Below are 13685 nucleotides of genomic sequence, written 5' to 3'. Positions count from 1 at the left end.
TGACACTGAAACATGCTCAACTCGTAGGCCTACAATAGAACTAGTAGCATTTGAATAGTCACTAAATTACCTCTGCAAAAACTCGGGTCCGTCCGGGATTTGAACCCGGGACCACTCACACCCAAAGCGAGTATCATACCCCTAGACCAACGGACCATTTTTGAAATAAAACATGCTCAACTCATAGGCCTACCCTGTAGTTAGTTGCATTTAAATAGTCACTAAATTACCTCTGCAAAAACTCGGGTCCGTCCGGGGTTTGATCCCGGGACCACTCACACCCGAAGCGAGTATCATACCCCTAGGCCAACGGACCATGTATGACACTGAAACATGCTCAACTCGTAGGCCTACAATATAACTAGTTGCATTTGAATAGTCACTAAATTACCTCTGCAAAAACTCGGGTCCGTCCGGGATTTGAACCCGGGACCACTCACACCCAAAGCGATATCATACCCCTAGACCAACGGACCATGTATGAAATAAAACATGCTCAACTCATAGGCCTACCCTGTAGTTAGTTGCATTTAAATAGTCACTAAATTACCTCTGCAAAAACTCGGGTCCGTCCGGGATTTGAACCCGGGACCACTCACACCCGAAGCGAGTATCATACCCCTAGGCCAACGGACCATGTATGACACTGAAACATGCTCAACTCGTAGGCCTACAATATAACTAGTTGCATTTGAATAGTCTTTAAATTACCTCTGCAAAAACTCGGGTCCGTCCGGGATTTGAACCCGGGACCACTCACACCCGAAGCGAGTATCATACCCCTAGACCAACGGACGAAGTATGACATTGAAACATGCTCAACTCGTAGGCCTCCAATATAACTTGTTGCATTTGAATAGTCACTAAATTACCTCTGCAAAAACTCGGGTCCGTCCGGGATTTGAACCCGGGACCACTCACACCCAAAGCGAGTATCATACCCCTAGACCAACGGACCATTTATGAAATAAAACATGCTCAACTCATAGGCCTACCCTGTAGTTAGTTGCATTTAAATAGTCACTAAATTACCTCTGCAAAAACTCGGGTCCGTCCGGGATTTGATCCCGGGACCACTCACACCCGAAGCGAGTATCATACCCCTAGGCCAACGGACCATGTATGACACTGAAACATGCTCAACTCGTAGGCCTACAATATAACTAGTTGCATTTGAATAGTCTTTAAATTACCTCTGCAAAAACTCGGGTCCGTCCGGGATTTGAACCCGGGACCACTCACACCCGAAGCGAGTATCATACCCCTAGACCAACGGACCATGTATTAAATAAAACATGCTCAACTCATAGGCCTACCCTGTAGTTAGTTGCATTTAAATAGTCACTAAATTACCTCTGCAAAAACTCGGGTCCGTCCGGGATTTGAACCCGGGACCACTCACACCCGAAGCGAGTATCATACCCCTAGACCAACGGACGAAGTATGACACTGAAACATGCTCAGCTCGTAGTCCTTCAATTTAACTCGTTGCATTTGAATAGTCACCAAATTACTTCTGCAAAAACTCGGGTCCGTCCGGGTTTTGAACCCGGAACCACTCGCACCCAAAGCGAGCATCATACCCCTACACCAACGGGCCATGTATGAAATAAAACATGCTCAACTCATAGGCCTACCCTGTAGTTACTTGCATTTAAATAGTCACTAAATTACTTCTGCAAAAACTCAGGTCCGTCCGGGATTTGAACCCGGGACCACTCACACCCGAAGCGAGTACCATACCCCTAGACCAACGGACCATGTATGACACTGAAACATGCTCAACTCGTAGGCCTACAATACAACTAGTCGCATTTAAATAGTCACTAAATTACCTCTGCAAAAACTCGGGTCCGTCCGGGATTTGAACCCGGGACCACTCACACCCAAAGCGAGTATCATACCCCTAGACCAACGGACCATGTATAAAATAAAACATGCTCAACTCATAGGCCTACCCTGTAGTTAGTTGCATTTAAATAGTCACTAAATTACCTCTGCAAAAACTCGGGTCCGTCCGGGATTTGAACCCGGGACCACTCACACCCGAAGCGAGTATCATACCCCTAGAACAACGGACGAAGTATGACACTGAAACATGCTCAGCTCGTAGTCCTACAATTTAACTAGTTACTTTTAAATAGCCACCAAATTACTTCTGCAAAAACACGGGTCCGTCCGGGATTTGAACCCGGGACCACTCGCACCCAAAGCGAGTATCATACCCCTAGACCAACGGACCATGTATGAAATAAAACATGCTCAACTCATAGGCCTACCCTGTAGTTAGTTGCATTTAAATAGTCACTAAATTACCTCTGCAAAAACTCGGGTCCGTCCGGGATTTGAACCCGGGACCACTCACACCCGAAGCGAGTATCATACCCCTAGACCAACGGACGAAGTATGACACTGAAACATGCTCAGCTCGTAGTCCTTCAATTTAACTCGTTGCATTTGAATAGTCTCCAAATTACCTCTGCAAAAACTCGGGTCCGTCCGGGATTTGAACCCGGGACCACTCACACCCGAAGCGAGTACCATACCCCTAGACCAACGGACCATGTATGACACTGAAACATGCTCAACTCGTAGGCCTACAATATAACTAGTTGCATTTAAATAGTCACTAAATTACCTCTGCAAAAACTCGGGTCCGTCCGGGATTTGAACCCGGGACCACTCACACCCAAAGCGAGTATCATACCCCTAGACCAACGGACCATGTATGAAATAAAACATGCTCAACTCATAGGCCTACCCTGTAGTTAGTTGCATTTAAATAGTCACTAAATTACCTCTGCAAAAACTCGGGTCCGTCCGGGATTTGAACCCGGGACCACTCACACCCGAAGCGAGTATCATACCCCTAGGCCAACGGACCATGTATGACACTGAAACATGCTCAACTCGTAGGCCTACAATATAACTAGTTGCATTTGAATAGTCTTTAAATTACCTCTGCAAAAACTCGGGTCCGTCCGGGATTTGAACCCGGGACCACTCACACCCGAAGCGAGTATCATACCCCTAGACCAACGGACCATGTATTAAATAAAACATGCTCAACTCATAGGCCTACCCTGTAGTTAGTTGCATTTAAATAGTCACTAAATTACCTCTGCAAAAACTCGGGTCCGTCCGGGATTTGAACCCGGGACCACTCACACCCGAAGCGAGTATCATACCCCTAGACCAACGGACGAAGTATGACACTGAAACATGCTCAGCTCGTAGTCCTTCAATTTAACTCGTTGCATTTGAATAGTCACCAAATTACTTCTGCAAAAACTCGGGTCCGTCCGGGTTTTGAACCCGGAACCACTCGCACCCAAAGCGAGCATCATACCCCTACACCAACGGGCCATGTATGAAATAAAACATGCTCAACTCATAGGCCTACCCTGTAGTTACTTGCATTTAAATAGTCACTAAATTACTTCTGCAAAAACTCAGGTCCGTCCGATATTTGAACCCGGGACCACTCACACCCGAAGCGAGTACCATACCCCTAGACCAACGGACCATGTATGACACTGAAACATGCTCAACTCGTAGGCCTACAATACAACTAGTCGCATTTAAATAGTCACTAAATTACCTCTGCAAAAACTCGGGTCCGTCCGGGATTTGAACCCGGGACCACTCACACCCAAAGCGAGTATCATACCCCTAGACCAACGGACCATGTATAAAATAAAACATGCTCAACTCATAGGCCTACCCTGTAGTTAGTTGCATTTAAATAGTCACTAAATTACCTCTGCAAAAACTCGGGTCCGTCCGGGATTTGAACCCGGGACCACTCACACCCGAAGCGAGTATCATACCCCTAGAACAACGGACGAAGTATGACACTGAAACATGCTCAGCTCGTAGTCCTACAATTTAACTAGTTACTTTTAAATAGCCACCAAATTACTTCTGCAAAAACACGGGTCCGTCCGGGATTTGAACCCGGGACCACTCGCACCCAAAGCGAGTATCATACCCCTAGACCAACGGACCATGTATGAAATAAAACATGCTCAACTCATAGGCCTACCCTGTAGTTAGTTGCATTTAAATAGTCACTAAATTACCTCTGCAAAAACTCGGGTCCGTCCGGGATTTGAACCCGGGACCACTCACACCCGAAGCGAGTATCATACCCCTAGACCAACGGACGAAGTATGACACTGAAACATGCTCAGCTCGTAGTCCTTCAATTTAACTCGTTGCATTTGAATAGTCTCCAAATTACCTCTGCAAAAACTCGGGTCCGTCCGGGATTTGAACCCGGGACCACTCACACCCGAAGCGAGTACCATACCCCTAGACCAACGGACCATGTATGACACTGAAACATGCTCAACTCGTAGGCCTACAATATAACTAGTTGCATTTAAATAGTCACTAAATTACCTCTGCAAAAACTCGGGTCCGTCCGGGATTTGAACCCGGGACCACTCACACCCAAAGCGAGTATCATACCCCTAGACCAACGGACCATGTATGAAATAAAACATGCTCAACTCATAGGCCTACCCTGTAGTTAGTTGCATTTAAATAGTCACTAAATTACCTCTGCAAAAGCTCGGGTCCGTCCGGGATTTGAACCCGGGACCACTCACACCCGAAGCGAGTATCATACCCCTAGGCCAACGGACCATGTATGACACTGAAACATGCTCAACTCGTAGGCCTACAATAGAACTAGTAGCATTTGAATAGTCACTAAATTACCTCTGCAAAAACTCGGGTCCGTCCGGGATTTGAACCCGGGACCACTCACACCCAAAGCGAGTATCATACCCCTAGACCAACGGACCATGTATGAAATAAAACATGCTCAACTCATAGGCCTACCCTGTAGTTAGTTGCATTTAAATAGTCACTAAATTACCTCTGCAAAAACTCGGGTCCGTCCGGGATTTGAACCCGGGACCACTCACACCCGAAGCGAGTATCATACCCCTAGGCCAACGGACCATGTATGACACTGAAACATGCTCAACTCGTAGGCCTACAATATAACTAGTTGCATTTTAATAGTCACTAAATTACCTCTGCAAAAACTCGGGTCCGTCCGGGATTTGAACCCGGGACCACTCACACCCGAAGCGAGTATCATACCCCTAGACCAACGGACGAAGTATGACACTGAAACATGCTCAGCTCGTAGTCCTTCAATTTAACTCGTTGCATTTGAATAGTCACCAAATTACCTCTGCAAAAACTCGGGTCCGTCCGGGATTTGAACCCGGGACCACTCACACCCGAAGCGAGTACCATACCCCTAGACCAACGGACCATGTATGACACTGAAACATGCTCAACTCGTAGGCCTACAATATAACTAGTTGCATTTAAATAGTCACTAAATTACCTCTGCAAAAACTCGGGTCCGTCCGGGATTTGAACCCGGGACCACTCACACCCGAAGCGAGTATCATACCCCTAGACCAACGGACGAAGTATGACACTGAAACATGCTCAGCTCGTAGTCCTTCAATTTAACTCGTTGCATTTGAATAGTCTCCAAATTACCTCTGCAAAAACTCGGGTCCGTCCGGGATTTGAACCCGGGACCACTCACACCCGAAGCGAGTACCATACCCCTAGACCAACGGACCATGTATGACACTGAAACATGCTCAACTCGTAGGCCTACAATATAACTAGTTGCATTTAAATAGTCACTAAATTACCTCTGCAAAAACTCGGGTCCGTCCGGGATTTGAACCCGGGACCACTCACACCCAAAGCGAGTATCATACCCCTAGACCAACGGACCATGTATGAAATAAAACATGCTCAACTCTTAGGCCTACCCTGTAGTTAGTTGCATTTAAATAGTCACTAAATTACCTCTGCAAAAGCTCGGGTCCGTCCGGGATTTGAACCCGGGACCACTCACACCCGAAGCGAGTATCATACCCCTAGGCCAACGGACCATGTATGACACTGAAACATGCTCAACTCGTAGGCCTACAATAGAACTAGTAGCATTTGAATAGTCACTAAATTACCTCTGCAAAAACTCGGGTCCGTCCGGGATTTGAACCCGGGACCACTCACACCCAAAGCGAGTATCATACCCCTAGACCAACGGACCATGTATGAAATAAAACATGCTCAACTCTTAGGCCTACCCTGTAGTTAGTTGCATTTAAATAGTCACTAAATTACCTCTGCAAAAGCTCGGGTCCGTCCGGGATTTGAACCCGGGACCACTCACACCCGAAGCGAGTATCATACCCCTAGGCCAACGGACCATGTATGACACTGAAACGTGCTCAACTCGTAGGCCTACAATAGAACTAGTAGCATTTGAATAGTCACTAAATTACCTCTGCAAAAACTCGGGTCCGTCCGGGATTTGAACCCGGGACCACTCACACCCAAAGCGAGTATCATACCCCTAGACCAACGGACCATGTATGAAATAAAACATGCTCAACTCATAGGCCTACCCTGTAGTTAGTTGCATTTAAATAGTCACTAAATTACCTCTGCAAAAACTCGGGTCCGTCCGGGATTTGAACCCGAGACCACTCACACCCGAAGCGAGTATCATACCCCTAGGCCAACGGACCATGTATGACACTGAAACATGCTCAACTCGTAGGCCTACAATATAACTAGTTGCATTTGAATAGTCACTAAATTACCTCTGCAAAAACTCGGGTCCGTCCGGGATTTGAACCCGGGACCACTCACACCCGAAGCGAGTATCATACCCCTAGACCAACGGACGAAGTATGACACTGAAACATGCTCAGCTCGTAGTCCTTCAATTTAACTCGTTGCATTTGAATAGTCACCAAATTACCTCTGCAAAAACTCGGGTCCGTCCGGGATTTGAACCCGGGACCACTCACACCCGAAGCGAGTACCATACCCCTAGACCAACGGACCATGTATGACACTGAAACATGCTCAACTCGTAGGCCTACAATATAACTAGTTGCATTTAAATAGTCACTAAATTACCTCTGCAAAAACTCGGGTCCGTCCGGGATTTGAACCCGGGACCACTCACACTCGAAGCGAGTATCATACCCCTAGACCAACGGACGAAGTATGACACTGAAACATGCTCAGCTCGTAGTCCTTCAATTTAACTCGTTGCATTTGAATAGTCTCCAAATTACCTCTGCAAAAACTCGGGTCCGTCCGGGATTTGAACCCGGGACCACTCACACCCGAAGCGAGTACCATACCCCTAGACCAACGGACCATGTATGACACTGAAACATGCTCAACTCGTAGGCCTACAATATAACTAGTTGCATTTAAATAGTCACTAAATTACCTCTGCAAAAACTCGGGTCCGTCCGGGATTTGAACCCGGGACCACTCACACCCAAAGCGAGTATCATACCCCTAGACCAACGGACCATGTATGAAATAAAACATGCTCAACTCTTAGGCCTACCCTGTAGTTAGTTGCATTTAAATAGTCACTAAATTACCTCTGCAAAAGCTCGGGTTCGTCCGGGATTTGAACCCGGGACCACTCACACCCGAAGCGAGTATCATACCCCTAGGCCAACGGACCATGTATGACACTGAAACATGCTCAACTCGTAGGCCTACAATAGAACTAGTAGCATTTGAATAGTCACTAAATTACCTCTGCAAAAACTCGGGTCCGTCCGGGATTTGAACCCGGGACCACTCACACCCAAAGCGAGTATCATACCCCTAGACCAACGGACCATGTATGAAATAAAACATGCTCAACTCATAGGCCTACCCTGTAGTTAGTTGCATTTAAATAGTCACTAAATTACCTCTGCAAAAACTCGGGTCCGTCCGGGATTTGAACCCGGGACCACTCACACCCGAAGCGAGTATCATACCCCTAGGCCAACGGACCATGTATGACACTGAAACATGCTCAACTCGTAGGCCTACAATATAACTAGTTGCATTTGAATAGTCACTAAATTACCTCTGCAAAAACTCGGGTCCGTCCGGGATTTGAACCCGGGACCACTCACACCCGAAGCGAGTATCATACCCCTAGACCAACGGACGAAGTATGACACTGAAACATGCTCAGCTCGTAGTCCTTCAATTTAACTCGTTGCATTTGAATAGTCACCAAATTACCTCTGCAAAAACTCGGGTCCGTCCGGGATTTGAACCCGGGACCACTCACACCCGAAGCGAGTACCATACCCCTAGACCAACGGACCATGTATGACACTGAAACATGCTCAACTCGTAGGCCTACAATATAACTAGTTGCATTTAAATAGTCACTAAATTACCTCTGCAAAAACTCGGGTCCGTCCGGGATTTGAACCCGGGACCACTCACACCCAAAGCGAGTATCATACCCCTATACCAACGGACCATGTATGAAATAAAACATGCTCAACTCATAGGCCTACCCTGTAGTTAGTTGCATTTAAATAGTCACTAAATTACCTCTGCAAAAGCTCGGGTCCGTCCGGGATTTGAACCCGGGACCACTCACACCCGAAGCGAGTATCATACCCCTAGAACAACGGACCATGTATGACACTGAAACATGCTCAACTCGTAGGCCTACAATAGAACTAGTAGCATTTGAATAGTCACTAAATTACCTCTGCAAAAACTCGGGTCCGTCCGGGATTTGAACCCGGGACCACTCACACCCGAAGCGAGTATCATACCCCTAGGCCAACGGACCATGTATGACACTGAAACATGCTCAACTCGTAGGCCTAAAATATAACTATTTGCATTTGAATAGTCACTAAATTACCTCTGCAAAAACTCGGGTCCGTCCGGGATTTGAACCCGGGACCACTCACACCCGAAGCGAGTATCATACCCCTAGAACAACGGACGAAGTATGACACTGAAACATGCTCAGCTCGTAGTCCTACAATTTAACTAGTTGCATTTAAATAGTCACTAAATTACCTCTGCAAAAACTCGGGTCCGTCCGGGATTTGAACCCGGGACCACTCACACCCGAAGCGAGTATCATACCCCTAGACCAACGGACGAAGTATGACACTGAAACATGCTCAGCTCGTAGTCCTTCAATTTAACTCGTTGCATTTGAATAGTCACCAAATTACCTCTGCAAAAACTCGGGTCCGTCCGGGATTTGAACCCGGGACCCCTCACACCCGAAGCGAGTACCATACCCCTAGACCAACGGACCATGTATGACACTGAAACATGCTCAGCTCGTAGGCCTACAATATAACTAGTTGCATTTAAATAGTCACTAAATTACCTCTGCAAAAACTCGGGTCCGTCCGGGATTTGAACCCGGGACCACTCACACCCAAAGCGAGTATCATACCCCTAGACCAACGGACCATGTATGAAATAAAACATGCTCAACTCATAGGCCTACCCTGTAGTTAGTTGCATTTAAATAGTCACTAAATTACCTCTGCAAAAACTCGGGTCCGTCCGGGATTTGAACCCGGGACCACTCACACCCGAAGCGAGTATCATACCCCTAGGCCAACGGACCATGTATGACACTGAAACATGCTCAACTCGTAGGCCTACAATATAACTAGTTGCATTTGAATAGTCACTAAATTACCTCTGCAAAAACTCGGGTCCGTCCGGGATTTGAACCCGGGACCACTCACACCCGAAGCGAGTATCATACCCCTAGAACAACGGACGAAGTATGACACTGAAACATGCTCAGCTCGTAGTCCTACAATTTAACTAGTTGCATTTAAATAGTCACTAAATTACCTCTGCAAAAACTCGGGTCCGTCCGGGATTTGAACCCGGGACCACTCACACCCGAAGCGAGTACCATACCCCTAGACCAACGGACCATGTATGACACTGAAACATGCTCAACTCGTAGGCCTACAATATAACTAGTTGCATTTAAATAGTCACTAAATTATCTCTGCAAAAACTCGGGTCCGTCCGGGATTTGAACCCGGGACCACTCACACCCAAAGCGAGTATCATACCCCTAGACCAACGGACCATGTATGAAATAAAACATGCTCAACTCATAGGCCTACCCTGTAGTTAGTTGCATTTAAATAGTCACTAAATTACCTCTGCAAAAACTCGGGTCCGTCCGGGATTTGAACCCGGGACCACTCACACCCGAAGCGAGTATCATACCCCTAGGCCAACGGACCATGTATGACACTGAAACATGCTCAACTCGTAGGCCTACAATATAACTAGTTGCATTTGAATAGTCACTAAATTACCTCTGCAAAAACTCGGGTCCGTCCGGGATTTGAACCCGGGACCACTCACACTCGAAGCGAGTATCATACCCCTAGACCAACGGACGAAGTATGACACTGAAACATGCTCAGCTCGTAGTCCTTCAATTTAACTCGTTGCATTTGAATAGTCTCCAAATTACCTCTGCAAAAACTCGGGTCCGTCCGGGATTTGAACCCGGGACCACTCACACCCGAAGCGAGTACCATACCCCTAGACCAACGGACCATGTATGACACTGAAACATGCTCAACTCGTAGGCCTACAATATAACTAGTTGCATTTAAATAGTCACTAAATTACCTCTGCAAAAACTCGGGTCCGTCCGGGATTTGAACCCGGGACCACTCACACCCAAAGCGAGTATCATACCCCTAGACCAACGGACCATGTATGAAATAAAACATGCTCAACTCTTAGGCCTACCCTGTAGTTAGTTGCATTTAAATAGTCACTAAATTACCTCTGCAAAAGCTCGGGTTCGTCCGGGATTTGAACCCGGGACCACTCACACCCGAAGCGAGTATCATACCCCTAGGCCAACGGACCATGTATGACACTGAAACATGCTCAACTCGTAGGCCTACAATAGAACTAGTAGCATTTGAATAGTCACTAAATTACCTCTGCAAAAACTCGGGTCCGTCCGGGATTTGAACCCGGGACCACTCACACCCAAAGCGAGTATCATACCCCTAGACCAACGGACCATGTATGAAATAAAACATGCTCAACTCATAGGCCTACCCTGTAGTTAGTTGCATTTAAATAGTCACTAAATTACCTCTGCAAAAACTCGGGTCCGTCCGGGATTTGAACCCGGGACCACTCACACCCGAAGCGAGTATCATACCCCTAGGCCAACGGACCATGTATGACACTGAAACATGCTCAACTCGTAGGCCTACAATTTAACTCGTTGCATTTGAATAGTCACCAAATTACCTCTGCAAAAACTCGGGTCCGTCCGGGATTTGAACCCGGGACCACTCACACCCGAAGCGAGTACCATACCCCTAGACCAACGGACCATGTATGACACTGAAACATGCTCAACTCGTAGGCCTACAATATAACTAGTTGCATTTAAATAGTCACTAAATTACCTCTGCAAAAACTCGGGTCCGTCCGGGATTTGAACCCGGGACCACTCACACCCAAAGCGAGTATCATACCCCTATACCAACGGACCATGTATGAAATAAAACATGCTCAACTCATAGGCCTACCCTGTAGTTAGTTGCATTTAAATAGTCACTAAATTACCTCTGCAAAAGCTCGGGTCCGTCCGGGATTTGAACCCGGGACCACTCACACCCGAAGCGAGTATCATACCCCTAGAACAACGGACCATGTATGACACTGAAACATGCTCAACTCGTAGGCCTACAATAGAACTAGTAGCATTTGAATAGTCACTAAATTACCTCTGCAAAAACTCGGGTCCGTCCGGGATTTGAACCCGGGACCACTCACACCCGAAGCGAGTATCATACCCCTAGGCCAACGGACCATGTATGACACTGAAACATGCTCAACTCGTAGGCCTAAAATATAACTATTTGCATTTGAATAGTCACTAAATTACCTCTGCAAAAACTCGGGTCCGTCCGGGATTTGAACCCGGGACCACTCACACCCGAAGCGAGTATCATACCCCTAGAACAACGGACGAAGTATGACACTGAAACATGCTCAGCTCGTAGTCCTACAATTTAACTAGTTGCATTTAAATAGTCACTAAATTACCTCTGCAAAAACTCGGGTCCGTCCGGGATTTGAACCCGGGACCACTCACACCCGAAGCGAGTATCATACCCCTAGACCAACGGACGAAGTATGACACTGAAACATGCTCAGCTCGTAGTCCTTCAATTTAACTCGTTGCATTTGAATAGTCACCAAATTACCTCTGCAAAAACTCGGGTCCGTCCGGGATTTGAACCCGGGACCCCTCACACCCGAAGCGAGTACCATACCCCTAGACCAACGGACCATGTATGACACTGAAACATGCTCAGCTCGTAGGCCTACAATATAACTAGTTGCATTTAAATAGTCACTAAATTACCTCTGCAAAAACTCGGGTCCGTCCGGGATTTGAACCCGGGACCACTCACACCCAAAGCGAGTATCATACCCCTAGACCAACGGACCATGTATGAAATAAAACATGCTCAACTCATAGGCCTACCCTGTAGTTAGTTGCATTTAAATAGTCACTAAATTACCTCTGCAAAAACTCGGGTCCGTCCGGGATTTGAACCCGGGACCACTCACACCCGAAGCGAGTATCATACCCCTAGGCCAACGGACCATGTATGACACTGAAACATGCTCAACTCGTAGGCCTACAATATAACTAGTTGCATTTGAATAGTCACTAAATTACCTCTGCAAAAACTCGGGTCCGTCCGGGATTTGAACCCGGGACCACTCACACCCGAAGCGAGTATCATACCCCTAGAACAACGGACGAAGTATGACACTGAAACATGCTCAGCTCGTAGTCCTACAATTTAACTAGTTGCATTTAAATAGTCACTAAATTACCTCTGCAAAAACTCGGGTCCGTCCGGGATTTGAACCCGGGACCACTCACACCCGAAGCGAGTATCATACCCCTAGACCAACGGTCGAAGTATGACACTGAAACATGCTCAGCTCGTAGTCCTTCAATTTAACTCGTTGCATTTGAATAGTCACCAAATTACCTCTGCAAAAACTCGGGTCCGTCCGGGATTTGAACCCGGGACCACTCACACCCGAAGCGAGTACCATACCCCTAGACCAACGGACCATGTATGACACTGAAACATGCTCAACTCGTAGGCCTACAATATAACTAGTTGCATTTAAATAGTCACTAAATTATCTCTGCAAAAACTCGGGTCCGTCCGGGATTTGAACCCGGGACCACTCACACCCAAAGCGAGTATCATACCCCTAGACCAACGGACCATGTATGAAATAAAACATGCTCAACTCATAGGCCTACCCTGTAGTTAGTTGCATTTAAATAGTCACTAAATTACCTCTGCAAAAACTCGGGTCCGTCCGGGATTTGAACCCGGGACCACTCACACCCGAAGCGAGTATCATACCCCTAGGCCAACGGACCATGTATGACACTGAAACATGCTCAACTCGTAGGCCTACAATATAACTAGTTGCATTTGAATAGTCACTAAATTACCTCTGCAAAAACTCGGGTCCGTCCGGGATTTGAACCCGGGACCACTCACACTCGAAGCGAGTATCATACCCCTAGACCAACGGACGAAGTATGACACTGAAACATGCTCAGCTCGTAGTCCTTCAATTTAACTCGTTGCATTTGAATAGTCTCCAAATTACCTCTGCAAAAACTCGGGTCCGTCCGGGATTTGAACCCGGGACCACTCACACCCGAAGCGAGTACCATACCCCTAGACCAACGGACCATGTATGACACTGAAACATGCTCAACTCGTAGG

General features: G+C 47.0%; 67 non-coding genes across 67 annotated transcripts; all 67 read right to left on the bottom strand.

The window, feature by feature from the left end:
- Positions 1-84: 84 nt before the first annotated feature.
- On the bottom strand, positions 85-156 carry TRNAP-UGG (transfer RNA proline (anticodon UGG)). Its single transcript has one exon. It is a non-coding gene; the product is annotated as a tRNA-Pro (tRNA).
- Positions 157-564: 408 nt separating this feature from the next.
- On the bottom strand, positions 565-636 carry TRNAP-CGG (transfer RNA proline (anticodon CGG)). The gene has a single exon. It is a non-coding gene; the product is annotated as a tRNA-Pro (tRNA).
- An 87-nt stretch (positions 637-723) lies between these two features.
- On the bottom strand, positions 724-797 carry TRNAP-CGG (transfer RNA proline (anticodon CGG)). The gene has a single exon. It is a non-coding gene; the product is annotated as a tRNA-Pro (tRNA).
- An 89-nt stretch (positions 798-886) lies between these two features.
- Positions 887-958, bottom strand: TRNAP-UGG (transfer RNA proline (anticodon UGG)). Its single transcript has one exon. It is a non-coding gene; the product is annotated as a tRNA-Pro (tRNA).
- A 249-nt stretch (positions 959-1207) lies between these two features.
- TRNAP-CGG (transfer RNA proline (anticodon CGG)) lies at positions 1208-1279 on the bottom strand. Its single transcript has one exon. It is a non-coding gene; the product is annotated as a tRNA-Pro (tRNA).
- An 86-nt stretch (positions 1280-1365) lies between these two features.
- Positions 1366-1439, bottom strand: TRNAP-CGG (transfer RNA proline (anticodon CGG)). The gene has a single exon. It is a non-coding gene; the product is annotated as a tRNA-Pro (tRNA).
- Positions 1440-1688: 249 nt separating this feature from the next.
- Positions 1689-1760, bottom strand: TRNAP-CGG (transfer RNA proline (anticodon CGG)). Its single transcript has one exon. It is a non-coding gene; the product is annotated as a tRNA-Pro (tRNA).
- An 89-nt stretch (positions 1761-1849) lies between these two features.
- On the bottom strand, positions 1850-1921 carry TRNAP-UGG (transfer RNA proline (anticodon UGG)). The gene has a single exon. It is a non-coding gene; the product is annotated as a tRNA-Pro (tRNA).
- A 249-nt stretch (positions 1922-2170) lies between these two features.
- Positions 2171-2242, bottom strand: TRNAP-UGG (transfer RNA proline (anticodon UGG)). Its single transcript has one exon. It is a non-coding gene; the product is annotated as a tRNA-Pro (tRNA).
- Positions 2243-2328: 86 nt separating this feature from the next.
- On the bottom strand, positions 2329-2402 carry TRNAP-CGG (transfer RNA proline (anticodon CGG)). The gene has a single exon. It is a non-coding gene; the product is annotated as a tRNA-Pro (tRNA).
- An 89-nt stretch (positions 2403-2491) lies between these two features.
- Positions 2492-2563, bottom strand: TRNAP-CGG (transfer RNA proline (anticodon CGG)). Its single transcript has one exon. It is a non-coding gene; the product is annotated as a tRNA-Pro (tRNA).
- An 89-nt stretch (positions 2564-2652) lies between these two features.
- TRNAP-UGG (transfer RNA proline (anticodon UGG)) lies at positions 2653-2724 on the bottom strand. Its single transcript has one exon. It is a non-coding gene; the product is annotated as a tRNA-Pro (tRNA).
- An 88-nt stretch (positions 2725-2812) lies between these two features.
- On the bottom strand, positions 2813-2884 carry TRNAP-CGG (transfer RNA proline (anticodon CGG)). Its single transcript has one exon. It is a non-coding gene; the product is annotated as a tRNA-Pro (tRNA).
- Positions 2885-2973: 89 nt separating this feature from the next.
- On the bottom strand, positions 2974-3045 carry TRNAP-CGG (transfer RNA proline (anticodon CGG)). Its single transcript has one exon. It is a non-coding gene; the product is annotated as a tRNA-Pro (tRNA).
- An 86-nt stretch (positions 3046-3131) lies between these two features.
- On the bottom strand, positions 3132-3205 carry TRNAP-CGG (transfer RNA proline (anticodon CGG)). Its single transcript has one exon. It is a non-coding gene; the product is annotated as a tRNA-Pro (tRNA).
- Positions 3206-3615: 410 nt separating this feature from the next.
- Positions 3616-3687, bottom strand: TRNAP-UGG (transfer RNA proline (anticodon UGG)). Its single transcript has one exon. It is a non-coding gene; the product is annotated as a tRNA-Pro (tRNA).
- Positions 3688-3936: 249 nt separating this feature from the next.
- TRNAP-UGG (transfer RNA proline (anticodon UGG)) lies at positions 3937-4008 on the bottom strand. The gene has a single exon. It is a non-coding gene; the product is annotated as a tRNA-Pro (tRNA).
- An 86-nt stretch (positions 4009-4094) lies between these two features.
- On the bottom strand, positions 4095-4168 carry TRNAP-CGG (transfer RNA proline (anticodon CGG)). The gene has a single exon. It is a non-coding gene; the product is annotated as a tRNA-Pro (tRNA).
- An 89-nt stretch (positions 4169-4257) lies between these two features.
- Positions 4258-4329, bottom strand: TRNAP-CGG (transfer RNA proline (anticodon CGG)). The gene has a single exon. It is a non-coding gene; the product is annotated as a tRNA-Pro (tRNA).
- An 89-nt stretch (positions 4330-4418) lies between these two features.
- On the bottom strand, positions 4419-4490 carry TRNAP-UGG (transfer RNA proline (anticodon UGG)). The gene has a single exon. It is a non-coding gene; the product is annotated as a tRNA-Pro (tRNA).
- Positions 4491-4578: 88 nt separating this feature from the next.
- Positions 4579-4650, bottom strand: TRNAP-CGG (transfer RNA proline (anticodon CGG)). Its single transcript has one exon. It is a non-coding gene; the product is annotated as a tRNA-Pro (tRNA).
- Positions 4651-4739: 89 nt separating this feature from the next.
- On the bottom strand, positions 4740-4811 carry TRNAP-UGG (transfer RNA proline (anticodon UGG)). Its single transcript has one exon. It is a non-coding gene; the product is annotated as a tRNA-Pro (tRNA).
- An 88-nt stretch (positions 4812-4899) lies between these two features.
- TRNAP-CGG (transfer RNA proline (anticodon CGG)) lies at positions 4900-4971 on the bottom strand. The gene has a single exon. It is a non-coding gene; the product is annotated as a tRNA-Pro (tRNA).
- Positions 4972-5058: 87 nt separating this feature from the next.
- TRNAP-CGG (transfer RNA proline (anticodon CGG)) lies at positions 5059-5132 on the bottom strand. Its single transcript has one exon. It is a non-coding gene; the product is annotated as a tRNA-Pro (tRNA).
- An 89-nt stretch (positions 5133-5221) lies between these two features.
- TRNAP-CGG (transfer RNA proline (anticodon CGG)) lies at positions 5222-5293 on the bottom strand. Its single transcript has one exon. It is a non-coding gene; the product is annotated as a tRNA-Pro (tRNA).
- An 87-nt stretch (positions 5294-5380) lies between these two features.
- On the bottom strand, positions 5381-5454 carry TRNAP-CGG (transfer RNA proline (anticodon CGG)). Its single transcript has one exon. It is a non-coding gene; the product is annotated as a tRNA-Pro (tRNA).
- An 89-nt stretch (positions 5455-5543) lies between these two features.
- TRNAP-CGG (transfer RNA proline (anticodon CGG)) lies at positions 5544-5615 on the bottom strand. The gene has a single exon. It is a non-coding gene; the product is annotated as a tRNA-Pro (tRNA).
- Positions 5616-5704: 89 nt separating this feature from the next.
- On the bottom strand, positions 5705-5776 carry TRNAP-UGG (transfer RNA proline (anticodon UGG)). Its single transcript has one exon. It is a non-coding gene; the product is annotated as a tRNA-Pro (tRNA).
- An 88-nt stretch (positions 5777-5864) lies between these two features.
- TRNAP-CGG (transfer RNA proline (anticodon CGG)) lies at positions 5865-5936 on the bottom strand. Its single transcript has one exon. It is a non-coding gene; the product is annotated as a tRNA-Pro (tRNA).
- Positions 5937-6025: 89 nt separating this feature from the next.
- TRNAP-UGG (transfer RNA proline (anticodon UGG)) lies at positions 6026-6097 on the bottom strand. Its single transcript has one exon. It is a non-coding gene; the product is annotated as a tRNA-Pro (tRNA).
- An 88-nt stretch (positions 6098-6185) lies between these two features.
- Positions 6186-6257, bottom strand: TRNAP-CGG (transfer RNA proline (anticodon CGG)). The gene has a single exon. It is a non-coding gene; the product is annotated as a tRNA-Pro (tRNA).
- Positions 6258-6346: 89 nt separating this feature from the next.
- Positions 6347-6418, bottom strand: TRNAP-UGG (transfer RNA proline (anticodon UGG)). Its single transcript has one exon. It is a non-coding gene; the product is annotated as a tRNA-Pro (tRNA).
- Positions 6419-6665: 247 nt separating this feature from the next.
- TRNAP-CGG (transfer RNA proline (anticodon CGG)) lies at positions 6666-6739 on the bottom strand. The gene has a single exon. It is a non-coding gene; the product is annotated as a tRNA-Pro (tRNA).
- An 89-nt stretch (positions 6740-6828) lies between these two features.
- On the bottom strand, positions 6829-6900 carry TRNAP-CGG (transfer RNA proline (anticodon CGG)). The gene has a single exon. It is a non-coding gene; the product is annotated as a tRNA-Pro (tRNA).
- Positions 6901-6987: 87 nt separating this feature from the next.
- On the bottom strand, positions 6988-7061 carry TRNAS-CGA (transfer RNA serine (anticodon CGA)). The gene has a single exon. It is a non-coding gene; the product is annotated as a tRNA-Ser (tRNA).
- An 89-nt stretch (positions 7062-7150) lies between these two features.
- TRNAP-CGG (transfer RNA proline (anticodon CGG)) lies at positions 7151-7222 on the bottom strand. The gene has a single exon. It is a non-coding gene; the product is annotated as a tRNA-Pro (tRNA).
- Positions 7223-7311: 89 nt separating this feature from the next.
- TRNAP-UGG (transfer RNA proline (anticodon UGG)) lies at positions 7312-7383 on the bottom strand. The gene has a single exon. It is a non-coding gene; the product is annotated as a tRNA-Pro (tRNA).
- A 249-nt stretch (positions 7384-7632) lies between these two features.
- TRNAP-UGG (transfer RNA proline (anticodon UGG)) lies at positions 7633-7704 on the bottom strand. The gene has a single exon. It is a non-coding gene; the product is annotated as a tRNA-Pro (tRNA).
- An 88-nt stretch (positions 7705-7792) lies between these two features.
- Positions 7793-7864, bottom strand: TRNAP-CGG (transfer RNA proline (anticodon CGG)). The gene has a single exon. It is a non-coding gene; the product is annotated as a tRNA-Pro (tRNA).
- An 87-nt stretch (positions 7865-7951) lies between these two features.
- Positions 7952-8025, bottom strand: TRNAP-CGG (transfer RNA proline (anticodon CGG)). The gene has a single exon. It is a non-coding gene; the product is annotated as a tRNA-Pro (tRNA).
- An 89-nt stretch (positions 8026-8114) lies between these two features.
- On the bottom strand, positions 8115-8186 carry TRNAP-CGG (transfer RNA proline (anticodon CGG)). Its single transcript has one exon. It is a non-coding gene; the product is annotated as a tRNA-Pro (tRNA).
- Positions 8187-8435: 249 nt separating this feature from the next.
- Positions 8436-8507, bottom strand: TRNAP-CGG (transfer RNA proline (anticodon CGG)). Its single transcript has one exon. It is a non-coding gene; the product is annotated as a tRNA-Pro (tRNA).
- Positions 8508-8596: 89 nt separating this feature from the next.
- TRNAP-CGG (transfer RNA proline (anticodon CGG)) lies at positions 8597-8668 on the bottom strand. Its single transcript has one exon. It is a non-coding gene; the product is annotated as a tRNA-Pro (tRNA).
- A 248-nt stretch (positions 8669-8916) lies between these two features.
- Positions 8917-8990, bottom strand: TRNAP-CGG (transfer RNA proline (anticodon CGG)). Its single transcript has one exon. It is a non-coding gene; the product is annotated as a tRNA-Pro (tRNA).
- An 89-nt stretch (positions 8991-9079) lies between these two features.
- On the bottom strand, positions 9080-9151 carry TRNAP-CGG (transfer RNA proline (anticodon CGG)). The gene has a single exon. It is a non-coding gene; the product is annotated as a tRNA-Pro (tRNA).
- Positions 9152-9240: 89 nt separating this feature from the next.
- On the bottom strand, positions 9241-9312 carry TRNAP-UGG (transfer RNA proline (anticodon UGG)). Its single transcript has one exon. It is a non-coding gene; the product is annotated as a tRNA-Pro (tRNA).
- Positions 9313-9400: 88 nt separating this feature from the next.
- TRNAP-CGG (transfer RNA proline (anticodon CGG)) lies at positions 9401-9472 on the bottom strand. The gene has a single exon. It is a non-coding gene; the product is annotated as a tRNA-Pro (tRNA).
- Positions 9473-9722: 250 nt separating this feature from the next.
- Positions 9723-9794, bottom strand: TRNAP-CGG (transfer RNA proline (anticodon CGG)). The gene has a single exon. It is a non-coding gene; the product is annotated as a tRNA-Pro (tRNA).
- An 89-nt stretch (positions 9795-9883) lies between these two features.
- Positions 9884-9955, bottom strand: TRNAP-UGG (transfer RNA proline (anticodon UGG)). The gene has a single exon. It is a non-coding gene; the product is annotated as a tRNA-Pro (tRNA).
- Positions 9956-10043: 88 nt separating this feature from the next.
- On the bottom strand, positions 10044-10115 carry TRNAP-CGG (transfer RNA proline (anticodon CGG)). Its single transcript has one exon. It is a non-coding gene; the product is annotated as a tRNA-Pro (tRNA).
- An 87-nt stretch (positions 10116-10202) lies between these two features.
- Positions 10203-10276, bottom strand: TRNAS-CGA (transfer RNA serine (anticodon CGA)). The gene has a single exon. It is a non-coding gene; the product is annotated as a tRNA-Ser (tRNA).
- Positions 10277-10365: 89 nt separating this feature from the next.
- Positions 10366-10437, bottom strand: TRNAP-CGG (transfer RNA proline (anticodon CGG)). The gene has a single exon. It is a non-coding gene; the product is annotated as a tRNA-Pro (tRNA).
- An 89-nt stretch (positions 10438-10526) lies between these two features.
- TRNAP-UGG (transfer RNA proline (anticodon UGG)) lies at positions 10527-10598 on the bottom strand. The gene has a single exon. It is a non-coding gene; the product is annotated as a tRNA-Pro (tRNA).
- Positions 10599-10847: 249 nt separating this feature from the next.
- Positions 10848-10919, bottom strand: TRNAP-UGG (transfer RNA proline (anticodon UGG)). The gene has a single exon. It is a non-coding gene; the product is annotated as a tRNA-Pro (tRNA).
- An 88-nt stretch (positions 10920-11007) lies between these two features.
- On the bottom strand, positions 11008-11079 carry TRNAP-CGG (transfer RNA proline (anticodon CGG)). Its single transcript has one exon. It is a non-coding gene; the product is annotated as a tRNA-Pro (tRNA).
- Positions 11080-11168: 89 nt separating this feature from the next.
- TRNAP-CGG (transfer RNA proline (anticodon CGG)) lies at positions 11169-11240 on the bottom strand. Its single transcript has one exon. It is a non-coding gene; the product is annotated as a tRNA-Pro (tRNA).
- Positions 11241-11489: 249 nt separating this feature from the next.
- On the bottom strand, positions 11490-11561 carry TRNAP-CGG (transfer RNA proline (anticodon CGG)). The gene has a single exon. It is a non-coding gene; the product is annotated as a tRNA-Pro (tRNA).
- Positions 11562-11650: 89 nt separating this feature from the next.
- On the bottom strand, positions 11651-11722 carry TRNAP-CGG (transfer RNA proline (anticodon CGG)). The gene has a single exon. It is a non-coding gene; the product is annotated as a tRNA-Pro (tRNA).
- Positions 11723-11970: 248 nt separating this feature from the next.
- Positions 11971-12044, bottom strand: TRNAP-CGG (transfer RNA proline (anticodon CGG)). The gene has a single exon. It is a non-coding gene; the product is annotated as a tRNA-Pro (tRNA).
- Positions 12045-12133: 89 nt separating this feature from the next.
- TRNAP-CGG (transfer RNA proline (anticodon CGG)) lies at positions 12134-12205 on the bottom strand. The gene has a single exon. It is a non-coding gene; the product is annotated as a tRNA-Pro (tRNA).
- Positions 12206-12294: 89 nt separating this feature from the next.
- TRNAP-UGG (transfer RNA proline (anticodon UGG)) lies at positions 12295-12366 on the bottom strand. The gene has a single exon. It is a non-coding gene; the product is annotated as a tRNA-Pro (tRNA).
- Positions 12367-12454: 88 nt separating this feature from the next.
- Positions 12455-12526, bottom strand: TRNAP-CGG (transfer RNA proline (anticodon CGG)). The gene has a single exon. It is a non-coding gene; the product is annotated as a tRNA-Pro (tRNA).
- Positions 12527-12937: 411 nt separating this feature from the next.
- On the bottom strand, positions 12938-13009 carry TRNAP-CGG (transfer RNA proline (anticodon CGG)). Its single transcript has one exon. It is a non-coding gene; the product is annotated as a tRNA-Pro (tRNA).
- An 89-nt stretch (positions 13010-13098) lies between these two features.
- TRNAP-UGG (transfer RNA proline (anticodon UGG)) lies at positions 13099-13170 on the bottom strand. The gene has a single exon. It is a non-coding gene; the product is annotated as a tRNA-Pro (tRNA).
- Positions 13171-13258: 88 nt separating this feature from the next.
- Positions 13259-13330, bottom strand: TRNAP-CGG (transfer RNA proline (anticodon CGG)). The gene has a single exon. It is a non-coding gene; the product is annotated as a tRNA-Pro (tRNA).
- Positions 13331-13417: 87 nt separating this feature from the next.
- Positions 13418-13491, bottom strand: TRNAS-CGA (transfer RNA serine (anticodon CGA)). The gene has a single exon. It is a non-coding gene; the product is annotated as a tRNA-Ser (tRNA).
- An 89-nt stretch (positions 13492-13580) lies between these two features.
- TRNAP-CGG (transfer RNA proline (anticodon CGG)) lies at positions 13581-13652 on the bottom strand. The gene has a single exon. It is a non-coding gene; the product is annotated as a tRNA-Pro (tRNA).
- Positions 13653-13685: the final 33 nt, after the last annotated feature.

Source organism: Phalangium opilio, unplaced genomic scaffold, assembly GCF_054372755.1.
Source record: "Phalangium opilio isolate 3A_F unplaced genomic scaffold, DU_Popi_V2 ptg000094l_1, whole genome shotgun sequence".
Lineage (NCBI taxonomy): Eukaryota > Metazoa > Arthropoda > Arachnida > Opiliones > Phalangiidae > Phalangium > Phalangium opilio.
The sequence above is the reverse complement of the archived record's forward strand: the minus strand, read 5'-3'. Positions and strand labels throughout refer to the sequence as shown.